This window comes from Phacochoerus africanus, chromosome X (assembly GCF_016906955.1).
Source record: "Phacochoerus africanus isolate WHEZ1 chromosome X, ROS_Pafr_v1, whole genome shotgun sequence".
Taxonomy (NCBI): Eukaryota; Metazoa; Chordata; class Mammalia; order Artiodactyla; family Suidae; genus Phacochoerus; species Phacochoerus africanus.
The window spans coordinates 116137334-116152897 of NC_062560.1; the positions used below are offsets into that span (position 1 = coordinate 116137334).

Consider the following 15564-nt stretch of genomic DNA (forward strand, 5'->3'; position numbering starts at 1 on the left):
GGCTGTGGTGTAGGCCGGCGGCTACAGCTCCGATTAGACCCCTAGCATGGGAACTTCCATATGCTGTGGGAGCAGCCCAAAAAATGGCAAAAAGACAAAAAAAGGAAAAAAAAAAAGAAAAAAAAGAAAAATTGGCTTTTAGAAATTCCCTGGTAGCACAGCAGGTTAAGGATCTGGCATTGTCACTATTGTGGCCCTGGTTACAGCTGTGGTGCTGGTTTGATCCCTGGCCTGGAACTTCTGAATGCCATGTGTGTGGCCAAAATAAAAAGAAATACATATAGTAAGCTCCAGGGAGTTCCCTGTGGTCTAGTGGCTAGGACTCAGTGCTTTTGCCACTGTGGCCTGGGTTCAGTCCCTGATCTGGGAACTGAAATCCCACATCAAGCTGGTACACGCCGTGGCAATAAATAAATAAATAAATGAATGAATGTACGTACGTACTAAGCTCCAAATATGCATTTTATTTATTTATTTTGTCCTTGCCTGAGGGATGCCAAAGTTCCTAGGCCAGGGATCAAACCCGAGCCACAGCAGCAGCTCAAGCCACAGCAGTGACAATGGCAAATCCTAACTGCTAGGCCATCAGGGAACTCCCAAGTATGCATTTTATTTTATTTTATTTTATTTTTTTGGCCTTTTCTCTATTTAGGGCTGTACCCAGGGCACATGGAGGTTCCCAGGCTAAGGGGCCAATTGGAGCTGTAGCTGCCGGCCTACACCACAGCCACAGCAATGCCAGATCCAAGCTGAGTCTGTGACCTACACCACAGCCCACGGCAGCGCCAGATCCTTAACCCACTGATGGAGGCCAGGGATTGAACCTGCATCCTCATAGATCCTAGTCAGATTCGTTTCTGCTGAGCCATGTTGGGAACTCCTAGTTCAAATCTTGTACACTGTCATCTTGGGGACTCTGGATGAGAACTATTATCTTTAATTGTCTGCTGTCCTTTAGAAACTTTTGCCTATTCACCTTTATAAAACTATAACTGACATGTGTTGCTGTTGCTAAATTTCTGGTTAGAGTTCACTGAGTGCAGATACGATTCTCTTGTTTTACAGAGTTATAGTAAGGTTATTTATATTTGTTCCCAAACATGAGAATTTTGTATGTCCTCTTCTTAAAAAAACAAAAAAAACAAAAAACAACTAACCATATGCTAAAGATGATACCAAATGATTAATTTTTTAAAAAGCAGGGTATGGAATTTTGAAAAAGAGTTAAAGAGATTACCCACCTTCAGTTGTTTTAGTGATTTAAAAAATCATCTGGGGAGTTCCCATTGTGGTGTAGTGGGTTAAGAATCTGACTTCAACGGCTTGGGTTGTTGTGGAGGCTCAGGTTCTATCCCCGGCCTGGTGCAGTGGGTTAAGGATCCAGTGTTGCCGCAGCTGTGGCTCAGACTCAGTCCCTGGCCTGGGAACTTCCATTTGCTGTGGGCGCATCCCCCCAAAAATCCTACCTAGAGCACAGCTAAAATCCAGGGAAGTAAGCAAAGCATCCTTTGAAGAGGAGAGCCAGAACAGATATTGTAACAGCTATACTGCACTAGATATTGAAATATCTGTATCGTAATAGATATCAGAACGTTCATGCACTAATTTCATGTCCTCAGACAGTCTTTTCGACATAATTCAAAAAAATTAAAAAAATTTTATTATTACTGGAGTATAGTTGATTTACAATGTGTCCTCTGTTGTACAACAAAGTGACCCAATCACACACATTTCCCTGTGCTGGACGGTAGGGTCCTATTGCCCATCCATTCCAGATATAACAGTTTACATCCCCCAAACCCCCCAAATGCCCATCCATCCCCCTTCCCCCCCACCCAGCAGCCCCAAGTCTGCTCTTCTTGGCCATGATCTATTTCTGTTTTTTGTTTGTTTGTTACTTTTAGATAGGATCATCTGTTCCATGTTTTAGATTCCTCGAATAAGGGATATATGGTCTTTGTCTTTTTCCTTCTGGCTCACTTCACTTAGTATGAGAGTCTCCAGATCCAGCCTTGTTGCTGCAAATGGCATTAGTTTGTCTTTTTTTATGGCTGAAAGACATAGTTTGTTTTTTCAACTTGAGTATAGTTGATTTACAATATTATATTCAATGCAGGTGTACAACAAAGTGATTCAATGTTTTTATAAATTATGCTTAAAGTTATTATATATATTTTATTTATTTATTTATTTATTTATTTATTTATTTATTTATTTATTTGTCTTTTTGCCATTTCTTGGGCCGCTCCCACAGCACATGGAGGTCTGAGGCTAGGAGTCGAAATGGAGCTGTAGTTGCTGGCCTATACCACAGCTGCAGCAACGCGGGATCCGAGCCACATCTGCAGCCTACCCCACAGCTCATGGCAATGCCAGATCCTTAACCCACTGAGCGAGGCCAGGGATTGGACCTGCAACCTCATGGTTCCTAGTCGGATTCGTTTCCAATGCTCCGCAATGGGAACTCAATATTTGTTTATTTTTAGATTCCACATGTTAGGGATATCGCATAGTATTTTTTTCTTTCTCTGACTTATTTCACTTAGTATACCCCCCCTTTTTTTGACCATGCCAAGGGCATGCAGGAGTTCCCGGGCCAGGTATTGAACCTGAGCCACAGCAGTAACAACGCTGGATCCTTAACCTGCTGAGCCACCAGGGAAGTCCTTTTTACAGTCTTTTTAACATAGTTTTAACAAACCTGGTCATTTATCCCACAGATTGAAGGCTTGCCCTATCTATAGCAGATTTGGGGTGTGGGAGGGAATAAGGGAGCAGAGGCATAATGACAGCTGACTACCAAAAAGATAGAGACACATAATCTTTACAAACAAGTTTATGTCCTTGTTTGGTGGGGTAAGGGGGTGTGGGTCGCAGGGGTAGAAGTGATCATCTCTAGCCATTTGGTTTTGGGGCAAATAGCTTATCTCATTTGATACTGAAGATGTCACAGAGTCAAAGCAGTGCAATGATTGATTGATGTTCAAACTGTCCCTGAGTCATCAAGGAAGGTTAAATTGTCATCATCATGTTCTATTTAAGAAACAGTGAAGAAAGAGTGAAGTGTACTTTAGAATAATTCTTATTAAAATGGTTAAAATAATGCAAGAACAGCACTTATGTAGGTAGCTTTAATTATTTCAAGTTCTTAACTTGAATTCTATGGACACTAGGGGCCCTATTAAGCCTCTTTTTTTTTTTTTTTTTTTTTAAGATCTAACTATTTCATTTACTCATTTATTTATTTTGCTTTTTTAGGTCTGCACCTCTGGCATATGGAAGTTTCCAGGCTAGGGGTCAAATTGGAGCTGCTGCTGCTGGCTTACACCACAGCCACAGCAATGTGGGATGCGAGCTGCATCTGCAACCTGCACCACAGCTCACGGCAACGCTGGATCCTTAACCCACTGAGTGAGGCCAGGGATTGAACCTGCATCCTCATGGATACTAGCCGGGTTCATTACTGCTGAGCATGATGGGAACTCCCTCGATGAAACCTCTTAAGGCCAAAGATTGAATTTGGCAAATAAGAGTGCTTTTTCTGGGGAGAGGGGCCATGGTTTTCATCATATTCTCAAAGGGTTCTATAATTTTAAAAAGTTAAGAATGGCTGAGGTGCCTGAAAAATTCATGTAATTCAGAGACCCTGATGATGCCAGATAAATGAAATGTTATGAATTTATAGCTATACTGTGTTAAAAATTTATGACTATACTGTGTTGTAGATTTATAACACTGCACTAAGTTATAAATTTATAACTGTACAGTTATAAATTGATTGGATAACCAGTGACCTTTCAGTTACTTCATTATGTATTTTGCAAGTGCTACCTTATTTTAGTTTGTATTATTAATGAATTTTTTTTTCCTTCTTGTAGTCATCTGTAGCACTATTTGTAAATAGTTTGGACTCAGTGGAACCTGCTGTCTTATGAATATAATATGTAAGTTACAAGTATTATAATTATATCGGATATAGTTGATAAAGTGTGATTAATTTATGTCCCAGTTATGATATAATTGTGTTAAAATGTGCCTTAAGTTTTTAACGTTAATGAGCAAAAGCCTTGGATATACTAAGAAATGTGGTGGTAATTTTATAATAAAAGTAACAGGAAAAATGATTAGAATATATGAGACAAATGTTTAAAACATTAGGAAGTTGCCATACTTGATTTTTCTTCCTAAAAATGGCAAATTATAAATTTACTACACTTTGAACCTTAAAAAAAGTCTTTGTGGAGTTGTATCTTATTTGTGAAACAGAGAAGTGCATACTAAAGGTTTTAATGGATAAAGGCGCTTAGTTTAGCAGTGAGCAGTTATTATAATCGAGATTAACTGTGATGAATCATTTGAGAATAACAACAAATGATATGCTTCTTAGAAAAAGGGATTGTAGTTCCTCTTGATACTACTTTATTTCCACTAATTACGCAGAATAAAGTCTGGTCTGATTTTCATTAAAATACCAGCTGTAAATGTAGGGTGTTGGTATGAATATGTAATATATTATACAGACCTGCCTTTTATTTTAGCTTCTACTTAAGCCATTTTATATGTATTTATTTGTTTGTGTATTTTGGCTGCGCCTGTGGCATACAGAATTTCCTGGGCCAGGGACTGAACTTGTGACGCAGCAGCAATCTGAGCTACTGCAGTGGCAATGCCCCATCCTTAATCCACTGTCCCACAATGAAACTCCTTAAGTCATTTTATATTCAAATTTACTTAAAGGTAGTTGTAATTCTTTTTACCTAGTAATCATTTAATTTGTGAACACGTGGGAATGTGTTAGGGAGGGAATTTTGTTTCTTGTTTCCCTTTGATCAGAACTAATAATTACAGTTTCTCAGTGTCTCAGGTTGGAATCAGTATAGACTTTAAGCTGTTATTTGCTTATTTGTGCTTATATGTAATTTGAAGTTTAACTGTGAAAATACTGTTGATTTCTTTTCCTCTTCTTTTTTTTTTTTGGCTTCGCCCGCAGCATATAAAAATTCCCAGGCCAATGGTCAAACCTATGCCACAGCAGTGACCCAAGTCACTGACAATGCTGGATCCTCAACCCACTGCGACACTGGAGAACTCCTGTTGGTTTCTTATTAAGATTGTGATTACCTACATTATAAAAGTCAAGATCAGGAGTTCCTGTCTTGGTGCAGCGGAAACGAATCTGACTAGGAACCATGAGGTTGTGGGTTTGATCCCTGGCCTTGCTCAGTGGGTTAAGGCTCTGGCATTGCTTTGAGCTGTGGGGTAGGTCACAGACTCAGCTCGGATCCCACGTGGCTGTGGCTGTGGCTGTGACTGTGGTTGTGGCTGGCAGTTGTAGCTCCGATTGGACCCCTAGCCTGGGAACTTCCATATGCCGCAGTCGTGGCCCTAAAAGGACAAAAGACAAAAAAACAAAAAACAAAACAACAACCAAAAAAACCCGCAAAAGTCAAGAGCAGTACCAAGAACATTTAAAATAATGAGTTCATAATTATCAGAGGTTAAATGATTTAAAAAGAAACATATAATGAAGTATATAAATCATAATTAGACATATCCTGGGTCATATTTTTAGAGTTATCTACCATTAGGGGTGGAGAGACTAGATAAATTACAAGGACTGATTTCTTTGCTAATTTTTTTTACCGTACTTCAGCCTCTCATTTTTTATTTTTTACTTTTTATTTATTTATTTATTTATTTATTTATTTTGTCTTTTTGCCTTTTCTAGGGCCACACCCGTGGCACATGGAGGTTCCCAGGTTAGGGGTTGAATCGGAGCTGTAGCCACCGGCCTACGCCACAGCCACAGCAAACCCAGATCCGAGCCGTGTCTTTGACCTACACCACAGCACATGGCAACGCTGAATCCTTAACCCACTGAGCGAGGCCAGGGATCGAACCTGCAACCTCATCGTTCCTAGTCGGATTCATTAACCACTGAGCCATGACAGGAACTCCAACCTCTCATTTTTTTTTTGTCTTTTTGCCATTTCTTGGGCCGCTCCCACGGCATATGGAGTTTCCCAGGCTAGAGGTCTAATCGGAGCTGTAGCTGCCAGCCTACGCCAGAGCCACAGCAACGCAGGATCCGAGCCACGTCTGCGACCTACACCACAGCTCACGGCAACGCCAGATCCTTAACCCACTGAGCAAGGGCAGGGATCGAACCCGCAACCTCATGGTTCCTAGTCGGATTCGTTAACCACTGCGCCACGATGGGAACTCCGGTTTATTATTTTTTTTTATGACGGCTGCATTTGCTACATATGAAAGTTCCTGGGCCAGGGGTCGAATCCAAGCCAGGGCTGCAACCTACACCCCAGCTGTGGCAAAACTGGATCCTTTAACCCACTGCGCCTGGCTGGAGATAGAACCGGAGCCGCCACAGCGACCCAAGCTGCCGCAGTTGGATTCTTAATCCAGTGCACCACAGTGGAAACTCCTCATTGTTTAATCTTTTTTTTTTTTTTTTTTGGTCTTTTGTCTTTTCAGGTCAGTACCCACGGCATATGGAGGTTCCCAGGCTAAGCACGGCATATGGAGGTTCCCAGCCACAGCCACGCCAGATCTGAGCCGCGTCTGCGACCCACACCACAGCTCACAGCAAAGCCGGATCCTTAACCCAATGAGCGAGGCTAGGGATTGAACTGGCAACCTCATGGTTCCTAGTCAGATTCGTTTCCATTGCGCCAGGACAGGAACTCCCTTCATTGTTTATTCTTGCTCGTTGTTTTCTGAGTAACAGCACTGGCACTTCACCTTCATAATCTCCCATAACTAGACTTTGTAAACAAGCGATTTCATATTAAAAGTATTAAATATTTTATTATCACTTTTCTTGGTAACAGCCTTATTGAGAGATAATTCACCACATAATTCACCCATTCATAAGCATGCAATCAGTGCTTTTCTTTTTCCCGGGCCCGGGCCAGGGATCGAACCTGAGACACAGCAGCAACCCAAGCCACAGCAGTGACAATGCCGAGTCTTTAACCACTAGGCTACCAGGGAACTCCAAATGCTTTTTAGTATATTCATAGAGTTAGTTTTGTAACCATCACTACAACCAATTTTATTCTCACTTTTTTTTTGTTTGTTTTGTTTTTTTTGGCTGCCCCCATGGCATGTGGAAGTTTCTGGGCCACGGATCTATCCCAAACCACAGCAGTGACATGAGCCTCAGCAGTGACAATGCCTGACCCCTAACCTACTGGGCCACCAGGGAATTCCTGTTATCACTTTTAAGCGAAGGGTTCTATATCAGGGTAGTTTTTAGAAAGCTGCAGTGGCTTTTACATGCCACCTTATATAATACTGAAGAAGACAAATTCTTCTGTTCAGTGGGGAAAGCAGTGTGTGTGTGTGTGTGTGTGTGCGCGCGCGCGCGCACACGCTTGTGTGTATCTAGTGTAATCATTTGTATTGAAATGTCTAGGAGATGGTGCTGAGAATGATAGCATGCTGAAGTCTTGGACTAAAAGTCTTTTCTGTACGATGACGTGCTTATTTGGTGACATTTGATTTAAAAAATTTAGTCAAATCACTTAATATTTTTAATTTTCTTTCTTAACAGTTTTAACAAGACAGAAACATGTTCAAAAGTTTGTGTAAAATCTTATGATACAGCAAGTGAAGATCGAAAGAAAAGGCTGGATTTTTTGAAGAAAGGAACACAGCTGAATTATCAACATCACTGGTAAGTTTGGCATCTGAACCCACATGGCGTCATTCTTCAGTTCCTTTCAGAAGTAGTTTTGGGAGTTCCCGTCGTGGCTCAGTGGTTAGCACATCTGATTAGGAACCATGAGGTTGCGGGTTCGATCCCTGGCCTTGCTCAGTGGGATAAGGATCTGGCATTGCCGTGAGCTGTGGTGTAGGTCGCAGACGCGGCTTGGATCCTGCGTTGCTGTGGCTGTGGTGTAGGCCGGTGGCTACAGCTCTGATTTGACCCCTAGCCTGGGAACCTCCATGTGCCGCAGGAGAGGCCCTAGAAAAGGCCAAAAGACCAAAAAAAAAAAAAAAAAAAAAGAAGAAGTAGTTTTAATACCTCCCTGACATTGAATACTGTTTTTTGGGACTTGACTTAGATTAAAAATCTGAATTTACATAAGTTCCCTGGCGGCTCAGCATGTTGAGGATCTGGCAATGTCACTGATGTGGCTCGGGTCACTGCTGTGGTGTGTGTTTGATCCCTGGCCTGGGAACTTCCTCATGCTGTGGGTGCACCTCCCCAAAACACTGAACTTACATACATGTAAGATGATGTTAACATTGCTTGATGTGAAATTCTTGTTAAATCTGTTACTGAAAAATATTTATATTTAGAGAGTTCCCTTTGTGGCTCAGTGGTTAATGAACCCAACTAGGATCCATGAGGATGCGGGTTCGATCCCTGACCTCGCTCAGTGGGTTAAGGATCTGGCATTGCCATGAGCTGTGGTGTAGGTCGCAGACGTGGTCGGATCCTGTGTTGCTATGGCTGTGGTGTAGGCTGGCGTCTATAGCTCTGATTTGACTCCTAGCCTGGGAACCTCCATATGCCACTGGTGAGGCCCTAAAAAGACCAAAAAAAAAAAAGGGTCTTAGGTCGGCCGTGGAGGCTAATGGAGAGGCTGAATGGGCATGAAAGGGCTCAACCAAGGCAGCACTGCTTTTAATCTGTCTTTTTTTTTTTTTTTTTTTTGGTCTTTTAAGGGCCACACCTGAGGCCTATGGAGGTTCCCAGTTTAGGGGTCAAATTGGAGCTATAGCTGCCGGCCTATGCCACAGCCTCAGCAATGCCAGATCTGAGCCATGTATGTGACCTACACCAGAGCTCATGATAGTGCTGGATCCTTAACCCACTGAGCAAGGCCAGGGATTGAACCCACAACCTCGTGGTTCCTACTCGGATTCGTTTCTGCTGCACCACAACGGGAACTCCTATAATCTGTCTTAAACGTGGAAGCTCAATGTGTATCAATGATGGGGATGAAAGAGTTCCCTGGTGGCTCAGTGGGTTAAGGATCTGGCATTGTCACTGCTGTGGCTCGGGTTCAATCCCTGACCTGGGCACTTCCGTTTGCCTCGGTTCTGCCAAAACACAACAAAACAACAAACAAAAAAATCCCCAATGGAGATGAAAGGGAAGGGTGAGAGAGTAGCATAGGATGACTGCCAGGTTTCTGGCTTGGTTGTCTAATTGATGGTACCCCTTCATTGTTTGTTTCTTTCCAGGGAAAGGGGCAGTGCTTCTTGAATTTCAGTCATTTATATACCACCTTGGTGATTTTTACCACCTCTGAGGCACCTTTATTATTTTTATCCATAATTTAACTTAGGGAGTTCCCATTGTGGCTCAGTGGGTTATGGACCTAACTAGTATCCATGAGCATATGGGTTTGATCCCTGGCCCTGCTCAATGAGTTAAGAATCAGGCACTGCTGGGAGCTGTGGTCACAGATGTGGCTCAGATCTGCCGTTGCTGTGGCTGTGGTGTAGCCTGGCAGCTGCAGCTTCAATTTGACCCCTAGCCTGAGAACCTCCGTATGCCAAGGGTATGACCCAAAAAAGACAAAAAAAAAAAAAAAAGGGAGTTCCCGTGGTGGCGCAGTGGTTAATGAATCCGACTAGGAACCATGAGGTTACGGGTTCGGTCCCTGCCCTTGCTCAGTGGGTTAACGATCCGGCGTTGCCGTGAGCTGTGGTGTAGGTTGCAGACGCGGCTCGGATCCTGCGTTGCTGTGGCTCTGGCGTAGGCCGGTGGCTACAGCTCCGATTCGACCCCTAGCCTGGGAACCTCCATATGCCGCAGGAGCTGCCCAAGAAATAGCAAAAAGACAAAAAAAACCCCAAAAAACCCCCAAAAAACAAAAACAGAAAGACAAAAAAACATAATTTAACTTAAATTTATTTAGTTTTGTCTTTTTTTTTTTGCCTTTTCTAGGGCCGCTCCTGCGGCATACGGAGGTTCCCAGGCTAGGGGTTGAATCGGAGCTGTAGCCACAGGCCTACACCAACCACAGCCACGGCAACATGGGATCCGAGCTGCGTCTGCGACCTACACCACAGCTCATGGCAACGCCGGATCCCTAACCCACTGAGCAAGGCCAGGGACCAAACCTGCAACCTCATGGTTCCTAGTTGGATTCATTAACCACTGCACCACAACGGGAACTCCTTAAACTTATTTAAAAGGACGTTACAGAAATCACAAGTTTAGTGTACCACTTAGGTATTTTATTCATCAATTTTCAATAGATTAAAAAGCAGAGTACAAATTGTTTAACCTACTGCCTAAAATTATCTCATATATCCCCAGTGGTATGTATTCTTCACAGTGGGAAACATTTACATGGGGATATGGAGGAAAAGCAGCAAACAATTGCTTAGTTGATAATTCTTTTAAAGTAAGGAAAAGGAGGAGTTCCCGTCGTGCCTCAGTGGTTAGTGAATCCGACTAGGAACCATGAGGTTGCAGTTTTGATCCCTGGCCTTGCTCAGTGGGTTAGGGAATCCAGCGTTGCCGTGAGCTGTGGTGTAGGTTACAGACGTGGCTCGGATCCCGCGTTGCTGTGGCTCTGGTGTAGGCTGGCAGCTACAGCTCCGATTCGACTCCTAGCCTGGGAATCTCCATTTGCCATGGGAACAGCTCAAGAAAAGGCAAAGAGACAAAAATAAATAAAGTAAGGAAAAGGAGTTACGGAAAAGGAGAATATTGGGTTAACAGTCTGTTTGACACTATATGAAAATCTAAGGAGTTCCCTGGTGGTGCAGTAGGTTAAGGATCTGGCATTGTCACTGTTGTGGCTTAGTTCACTGCTGTGGCACAGGTTTGATCCCTGGCCCTGGAATTTCCACATGTCATGGGCACAGCCAAAAAAAGAGAGTCTATATGGAACGGTTCTTTGGGACCATTTAAAGACCACATCTTTGAAGATCAATTCTGTAAAGAATAAATGGACCAATAGGATGAAAGTGCCCCTGTGGGCCCGAGTAGCAGTAACTTTTATTAACATTTGTGAGTTGCCAATCTAAGATTACCAGGATTAAGTAAAACCAGCAGTTGTCTTTTGGCATCCCTTTTATATATAGAGGAATACTTTGTGTATTTTCTCATTTTTAAAAAATTATTTATTTATTTTTTGTCTTTTTAAGGCCACACCCGTGGCATATGGAGGTTCCCAGGCTAGGGAACACCACAGCCACAGCAACACCAGATCTGAGCCACGTCTGTGACCTACACCACAGCTCATAGCAACACCAGATCCTTAACCCACTGAGCGAGGCCCGGGATCAAACCCACAACCTCATGGTTTCCTAGTCGGATTTGTTTCTGCTGCACCACGATGGGAACTCCCTTTTCTCATTTATTTTAAAGGGTATTTATTTTTAGATTCCCTCCCATTGCAAAGTTAAAGCTGTAGGGGAGTTGTTTTTCCTGTTTAAGGATCTGGCGTTGCCTTGAGCTGTGGTGTAGGTGGAATATGCGGCTGGGATCTGGCATTACTGTGGCTGTGGTGTAGGCCGGCAGCTGCAGCTCCGATTGGTATCCTAGCGTGGGAACCTTCATGTGCCACGGGAGCGGCCCTAAAAAAAAAAAGTAGAATTCGGCCAGCTTCCCTGTAGGTCTCCACACGTCCCTCCTTGTGCACAACACTCCCCCTTCCCCTAAAATAACCACTGTCCTAACTTTTACCCTAATCACTTGTTTGAGTTTCTTTCACAGTCTTATCCCTCACATCTATGTCCCTAGATGCTATAGTTTAGATTTGACTATTTTATATATATATTTTCAATATTCTATTGTAAGCATTTTTAAACACACAGAAAGGTGCGTAAATTATAGAGTGAACAGTCATATGTTCATTGGCTAGATTCTCCAATTAGCATTTTTCTGTATTTGATTAATCACACATCCATTTGTCCATTCCTGTATCATTCATTCACACAATGGTGCATTTTCCCCTGTCCCTGATGTCCTGCCAGTTGGCAGATGGATCCAGTGGCTTGATCTGATTCAGGTTTGACCTTTCCGATGAGATAAGGTACTGATGTGTTCTTTCATCAGGAAGTACATGACGTCTCTTTTTAAAAAGTATATTTATTATTTAGAGCAGTTTTAGGGTCAGAGAAAAATTGAGCAGCAGGTACAGAGACTTCCCGTGTACCTTCTGCCCCCACACACACAAAGCCTCCCCCATGGTCGACGTCATCACCAGAATGTGGTACGTTTGTCAGAGTTGATGAACCTTCATTGATACACCATTATCTCCCAAAGCCCACAGTTTGCATTAGGTTCACTCTTGGTGGTGTGCACTTAATGGATTTGGACCAGTGTCTAATGACATGTATCCACTCTTAGAGTATGGTACAGAGTAATTTCACTGCCCTAAAAATCTGCGTTCTGCCTACTCATCCTCCCCACACCTGATGCCTTTGGTTTCTCGCTTTTATTATGATAACTGGATTCATTAATTCATTAGAATGTGCTCAGGCTGAAGCACCAGGCGGCGCAGAATGAGCTTTGGTCAAACCGGAAGCGAACCCCTTTTCCCTTGCAGTGTCCATCCTGCGCCCTCTACTGGCAAAGCTTCGTTCAGTGCCCGCTTGCAAAGGAAAACTTGAAAATATTTAAAGGGGCCAGATAATTTTCACAGAGGTCAAGGACCATGAATTTGAGGAAGAGAGGCAAGAAATCAAGAATTGGCACACGTGACACACATGTGCTGATCAATACTCTGATGAAAGAACATGCTCACCTGTCTCCAGAAACCTTTGTGCAGCTCGGCTTGGGTACCCTTTTCCTGCATCACAGCCTGGGAATTCTCTCTGGGAGGGAAGCTTCTGGCTTCCCCCTCTCTGGGTGATCACTCCCTTCATGTTCTTCATTGTCCAAAATCTGAAAAACTGTCGTTTCATATTTTTTACCTATGTGAAAAAGACGTTTAAGGTGCAAGAGTAAATCTGGGCTCGTTATTCTGCCGTGTCTGGAGGAGGAAGTCAAACCCTCCTGCCTTCTTTTTGCAGACATTTACTTGGTGTCACTTGCCTGTCCTTGCATTGTTCACTTTTGAGAGTCTCTTTCTTTTAGCTGTGTCTCTTCCTGTGTACAGTATGTTGTTGAGTTTTGCTTTGCGGCATCCTCTGAAAAATCTTTTCCTCTTAATAGGCAAGTTATGCCCGTTTGTTTATTGATGTGACATTTGCTTTCAGTTCTGTTATGTTTTGTGTACTGTTTTGATATTCCATATTTTACTGATTCTAAAACTCATGTTTCCCCATATTTTAACATTTGCGAAATCAAGGTGTGTCTTGGAGTCGAGGGCATGTTAAAGTTTAATTGGCAGTGTTTTTTCTTTTATTTAGCGGCACATAAAAGAATGTTTTACAATCTATATTTTAGATTCCATAAAATATAATATTTACTTGAAGGTCTTTATGTGCTCTACATTTTTACTCTTGTAGAAGTACATTGTTACTGTACTTCTAATATTTAGGAAGGTTTGTATTTCTGTTAGAGTCCTTTATTTATTTATTTTTGGCTGTGACTGAGGCATGCGGAAGTTCCTGGGCCAGGGATCGAACCCCCAACACAGCAGTGACCTGAGCCGCAGCAGTGACAGTGCTGGATCCTTAACCCACCAGGCCACCAGGAAACTCCTGGTGACTTATTGGTTACCTCTTTCTTTAGAGAGTGTTATGCAGTTTCATGACTTTGTGTCTGGTTATGAATTTTTGTTTTGTTTTGGGGTTTTTTTTTTTTTTTTGGCTGTACCCAGTATATGGAAGTTCCTGGGCCAGGGATCAAATTCCAATTGAAGCTTTGACCTACAGCACAACTGCCAGCAACGCCCGATCCTTAACCTGCTTCACCACAGTGGGAATTCCCTGTTTTGCTTTGTTTTTAATTCTGTGTGTAATTCCTTGAGTTTCCTGGATTGGTGCCTTTTATCGGTACTCTAATTCTCAGCAGTTGTCAGATATTTTTTTTTTAGCGAGTTTTATTTATCGCATAGAAGCTATGTTAGTTTCAGGTATACAGTGTAATTATTTGGCTTTTGTATTTGTTGCAAAATGGTCATCACCATCAGTCTAGGTGAGGTACACTCCCAAGTAGTTACAGTGTGTTTTTTCTCTTGTGATGAGGTCTTCTGAGGCTAAGAGATGTTGAGTGGTTTTCCTCATCCGCTGCTGACCCGAGGTCCGACTTCAGGTCAGCGGGGTCTTGCTCTGACCTCTTTCCATCATCAGCCAAAGCACATCCTGTCAGGCCTCCTTTGCTGGGCCAGTGAGACGAGGCAACGGCAGGCAGGAGTTAAGTTTCATGTTTTGCATCCCAGCTCTGCCTCTTGTAACTCTGAGATCTGGGGCATGTTGCATATTCTCTTTGAGTCTATACCTTCTCCTCTGTAAACAGGGTTAACAGGAGCATCTTCAAAGGCTGCCTTGGCAATTAAGACAGCTCACCCCTCCATGCCCAGCACAGTGGCTGCTGCTCTCAATGAACACACAATGCCTCTGTCAGATATTTTCTTTTCAGATTCCAGGTAAAGCTATGTTAACTGTTATTTTTCTCCTTTATGTCTCTTAACTTCCCTCTTGAGTTTCCTTTTTTTGTCTTTTTAGGGCCGCACTCACGGCATATGGAGGTTCCCAGGCTAGGGGTTGAACTGGAGCTGGAGCTGCCAGCCTACACCACAGCCACAGCAACATGGGATCTGAGCCATGTCTGCAGTTTATACCACAGCTCACAGCAACGCTGGATCCTTAACCCCCTGAGCGTGGCCAGGGATCGAACCTGTGTCCTCATGGATACTAGTCATATTCATTTCTGACGGCCACAATGAGAACTCACCCCCCCCCCCCTTTTTGTATCTGTTCTATGTTCTTCTGGTCTATCTTCTAGTCTATAAATTCTCTTTTCACTTGTTTCTTAAGAGAAGAGAAGAGAATTTCAGCAATCATCTCATTTCTATAATTTTTCTTCAAATATGCTAGGTCATTGTTTTATACTTTTTCATGCACCTGCTTTCGCACTTACATTTGGTTAATTTAATCTGCCTCTGTTCATTCCTGGGCCTGAAATCTTTATAAGTTTGTTTCTGCTGATTTTTGCTCTTGATTCCTTTTTTCCTTGTATGCTGCATTATTCTGATGACATCTTCATTGCTCTCAAAAATTGTTTGTGAACTTTCTTTGAGTCCTAGGATCAAAGTACTTTCCTCCAGAGAGGATTTTCATTTACTTTCACAAGGCATCTTTGGGAAATACCAGTTGGGGACCTCCTTAAAGCAGATTCATAACTCAAACTTTTTGGGGTCACTTAGATGATATGACCAGCCTGTGAATCTATGTTATGGCTGATATACGGCCACCCTTTTTTTTTTTTTGCTTTTTAGGGCTGGACCCATGGCACATGAAAGTTTCCAGGCCAGGGGTTGAATCGGAGCTACAGTTGCTGGCCTATGCCACAGCTACAGTCACAGCAACTCAGAATCCCAGCTGCGTCTGCGACCTGCACCACAGCTCCCAGCAACGCCGGCTCCCCAATCCACTGAGTGAGGCCAGGGGTCAAACCCGAAT

The 15564-nt window shown here is 42.9% G+C and overlaps 1 pseudogene; it reads left to right on the forward strand.

Annotated features, from left to right (window-relative positions):
• The window catches only part of LOC125118128 (transmembrane 9 superfamily member 2-like), a 65012-nt pseudogene that overhangs the window by 8320 nt on the left and 41128 nt on the right, over positions 1-15564 (forward strand).